Genomic DNA, 4,653 nt, shown 5'->3' with positions numbered 1-4,653 from the left:
CAAGAAGACTCCTCCTTCATCCCTACTCTTAACACCATGGGACCTATTTATGCATTCCTCTTGAAAGGGAGAATGAAGAGTCCAGAAACTCCACAGGCTGGCTGGTCACTCCAGAGTCTCTCAGCTAAACCTTTGGATGGAGCAGGCCTTGCCCTCAGCATTGGGTTACCTTTGTTTATGTTCACAGAAAGAAAAGCCAGCCCAGAGCCCGAGACCCCCCAGCAGAGGCCTGATTTCACACACATTTTCCCCAGATTCCTATTGGCTTGGCTGGAAACCACATATTAAAACCCACCAATCTTTCCACTTGAGCCTGATGAAAGCTTCACCAGAAACAGCTGCACTTCACATGTGGTTTAAGTTAATATCTTATCCCGACGGTTTAACTCTAACTGGCTGGGCTGCTTTTTTAATATTCACAATCCTCTTTTGTTTCACATTAAGAATATGTCTTTCATTACTTGCCAGAGCTGGGGGACACAACGAAGCTGGTAGCACTTCATTTTTGAAATGTCTGGAATAATTGTTTGTATTGTGTGTTACTCAAGGACCACTCCAGGTTGGCTATCTGAGATGCGTATGAAAGTGTTAAAAACCCTAACGTGAACGTTGCTAGACCTATGTGGAATGTTTTCCTATTAAAAAAGTAAAGCCACATACTAATGGCTCAGATTTAGTTTCTAAATCCCAGAGCTCGTTGAGTCAAGCAACATGATAAGTTCATTGCTTTGTTTCTTCCAACGGCTCTCTAAACCACCCCATCCCTTCAGCATATAGGAAAGTTTAATCAATATGTGGCTAATTTCACACACAGGCATGCCACACACGTATGCACACTCTTGCTTTGTATCTGTACTGGACATGATTAACTTTCAAGTTCATAGAAATCATGCAACTCTGGTTTCCCTGGCAAAATGCACATCAGGTTCTAGAGGTTTTGCCCTAGCGGCTCCTCCTCTCAGGATGTGATGTCACCTAGGGGCATCTTCACTGTGTGACATCATTTGTTATGCAATGGTGAGTTTGAGGTGCTGGGAATATTCTGCAGATTTCCACTTGTCTAGCACTTGTATAAAAAAGGTCAAGATTGGAAAGATTTCAACAAGCCCCTTTTGTACTCATTAGTCATTAAGATATGGCTAGACTTTTTGATGACTCTTGAATTTTTTTCCCTTATTTTATTTCTGTGTTTCATCCATGATTTGGAAGGAGGAGGAGGAGGAGGAGGACGAGGAAGATGAGGAGGATGAGGAGGAAGAAGAGGGGAATCATTGCTGACCATTAATGAGTATTTTCATATGTGTAGAGCACTGTTCTGCGTGCAATCTAAGTTAAGCCTCACAACAAACCTATCAGTGAAGTATTGTCATCATCCCTGTTTTATAGGAGAAGCTGAAGCACAGAAAAATTAAATAACAAGATAACATGGATAATAAGTTATTATAGCAGAGACAACTAGTTATCCCCAATATCGTTTTCCCATTCTTCTCCAGTCATAGAACTACAGAAATCAGAATTGTATTGATTACTATTGGCTGGGCATATAGCCACCCAAATAAAGATTATGAAATAGGAAGAATTCTAAATGGTCCCCAAGATTCCTACCCCCTGATGTATATAGCCTTTAAACCCCCTTTTCTTGAGTACAAGTAGGACTGGTAATAGGATGAAATGATTGCTCCTTTAGATTAGGCTGTATTATACGATAGCAGTAAAGGGATTTTACAGATGGAGCTAAGGTCCCACATCAGTTGTCTCTGAGTCAGTCAAAAGGGAGATGACTCTGGGTGGGCCTGGCCTAATCAGGTGAGCCCTTAAAAGAAACTGGGCCTTTGCTAAAGAGAAAGAGTCAGAGGAATGCTCTTGCTGGCCTTGAAGGTGCAATGCCTTATTGTGGAAAGGGTCACATGGCAGAGACTAGCAGCCAGCCTCTAGGAGCTGGGAACGGACTCACTGACAGCCAGCAAGGAAGTGGGACCTCAGTCCTGCGATTGCAAGGAACTAAATCCTGCCCATAACCAGTCACTTTGGACAAGCATCCTGAGTCTCAGATGGGATCACAGTCTTGGATGACACTTTGATTGCAGCCTGATGAGACCCTGAGCAAAGGACGAGCACTCCTGATCCCCAGAAACTGAGAGATAATAAAGTTGTGTCGTTTAAGCCACTGAGTCTGTGCTCATTTGTCATACAGCAATACAAAACTAATGCAGGTTACACTTCCCAAATGCCTTTGCAGTTGGTGTTGCCATGTGACTAAGTTCTGGCCAATAGGTTTTAGCTGCAGTGATGTGAGTAGCTTCCCTCTGTACCTTCCCTTCATCTCTCCCCTCTTCTTCTGGCAGGATTATGGATGTTGTGGAAAGCCACCTAAAGCACAGGGGTGAGAGAAACACCCTGAAGATGGTGAAGCAACAAGATAAGAGCCTGGATCCCTCAAATTTTAGGATGGCCATATCAGTCCTGAACTGCTTACACCCACACTGTTAAGTGATCATGAAATAAACACCCATCTTGCTTGGTGAAGGCATTCTTACCTGGTGTCTGTGCTACAGGGGTTGAACCTACCCCGACCTAACAGGCAGAGCTCAAAATGGACCCAGGTGGTGTGATCCCAGAGCCCGTTTACTTAGCTCCTTCACCACCCTGCCTCCCAGGCACCATATTACATCACAGTAGAATTGGAATCTCACACTGTTAGAGCTTGATGAAATTGTACTGGTCAAGTCAGTCAAACCAGTCAAGCGGACAAGAAAGAGGGACTCAGATCACCTGGAATTATGGCAATGTCTTGCAAGGATACTTCTGAAAATCGGGTGTCACGGGAAGCTGAACTTTGCATCCCAGTTCTGAAACATACAGCAACCTCATGGAGACAGATGCATCACTCGGCATTTTGGGGTGGTAGCAAGTTCAGTGACCTGCCAGATTTCTTAGCATTAACTTGAAAGAGAAGACACTTATTTGATTTGATTTGATTTCTACTAGTCAAGTGGGCACCTGGATTAAGCAGACTCTCCCCCCAGGCACCCCAGAGGCCTCTGACATCCCTTATGTCCAGCCCAGACACGGCCTTTCTGTGGCCTCAGCGTATCTGCCCAGTCCAATCGGCTATAGCCAGAATAAAAAGGTTGGTTTCCCTCCACCCATGAGCCATGCCATACATGACATGCATGTGAATAATGATCTGAGCTGTGTTATCTGGCAGAGGCGATGCTCACGGCTCTGCTCCATGTTCTGGGACATGACTGGACTCTCATTTTAGGGAGGAAGATCCAAGAGAGGGAAGGAGGCTTTCCCAGCTACTTTCCTGCTAACCAGGGCAGAGGCTGGTCTGCATCCCCCTATCCAGGTGGCCCCTGCAGTCATGGCTTTTCTGCTTCTAGAAGCCATCCCTGAGGTCAGCTGAATTTAGACCTATGGTATCTCCAGTACAGCACTTTGTCATCTGTTTGTGATAATAGTTTTCCAATTCTTGTCACTTCCTCCAGAACATCATTGCAGAACTCAAAATACATTGCATCATACAAAATGAAGTGGAGAATTAAGGTAATTATCCAATTATTAAAAACCATTTCTTATTCGTTAGCTAAATAACTCTTCAAGTCTCCATTTTGCATGTGTTCCTCTGATGTGAATTTGACCCTGGCCTATTTGTTTTTCAGTAAAGTCCAAAATCCAAAATAGCCCAACAGAAAGACCCCCTCCCAGTATTCCACAGCATCAGTAATAAAGCTCCTTATCAGATCTAATTTGAATCTTTCTTGAAACAACTTAAGTCCTTCTGCACCATCCTCTGCAAGTGCAGAACAGCCAGAGTGCAGGTTGCAGGATGTGGGGGGATTATTACAGTGAAATCGGCACATGGATCTCAAGATGAAAGTTTGCTGTTTCTCCAGACCGTCTAGGTGACTGCCTTTTGAAATCGCACACGGCTTATACTGCCATTCGTGTAGTTTAAGAAAAAAATTAAATAAAAGTGCAAAAGGAAACCAGCAGTGTTTTAAGAGATTTCATTTCTGCTTGATGCTTGTACTCATTTGCAGGGAGGCAGGAGGAGCGCTTGTACTATATAGGGTCTCTGGAAACACTTAAAGTTCAGAAAGACCCACGACCCCAATCCAAGCTTCTAGACAGAAGAGAGAGGGTGCAAAGGTAAAACCCTCCCCTTACTTTATTCCACATCACATTGGGGTAAGTGGTTTGCCCCTCGATGTCCAGCCTTTACCATTCTGTGCCTCAGAGGCTGACACACCCCCACAGCATCCAGATTCCCCTGCCCTCTGGCTTCTGACTGAGATCGACCGAGAGGCAGTGTGATCATTAATTTTAACGTGTCAGCTTGGTTGGACATGGTACACAAATACACGGTCGAACATTATTCTAGATGTTTCTATGAAGGTGTTTTGTGGATGAAAATAACATTTAAATCAGTGGACTTGAAGCAGAATACCCTACATAAGGTGGGTGGGCTTTATCCAATCTGTGGAAGGCCTTCATAGAACAAAGACTGACCTCCCCCTGAGCAAGAAGGAATTCTGCCAGCAGACAGCCTTTGAACTCCCTGAGTCTCCAGCCTCACAGCCTACCCCATCAGTCTTCGGACTCACCACGCCTCCACAATCACATGAGACAGCTCCTTAAATAAACGAA

At 44.4% G+C, this 4,653-nt stretch overlaps 1 long non-coding RNA gene across 1 annotated transcript; it reads left to right on the top strand.

Annotated features, from left to right (window-relative positions):
* The first annotated feature begins 2,724 nt into the window (after positions 1-2,724).
* LOC107973733 (uncharacterized) lies at positions 2,725-3,594 on the top strand. Its single transcript, XR_008546539.2, has 3 exons — positions 2,725-3,130; positions 3,266-3,400; positions 3,492-3,594. It is a non-coding gene; the product is annotated as an uncharacterized LOC107973733 (long non-coding RNA).
* Positions 3,595-4,653: the final 1,059 nt, after the last annotated feature.

This window comes from Pan troglodytes, chromosome 13 (assembly GCF_028858775.2).
Source record: "Pan troglodytes isolate AG18354 chromosome 13, NHGRI_mPanTro3-v2.0_pri, whole genome shotgun sequence".
NCBI classification, from domain to species: Eukaryota; Metazoa; Chordata; class Mammalia; order Primates; family Hominidae; genus Pan; species Pan troglodytes.
This window is presented reverse-complemented; position numbering and strand designations above follow the sequence as displayed.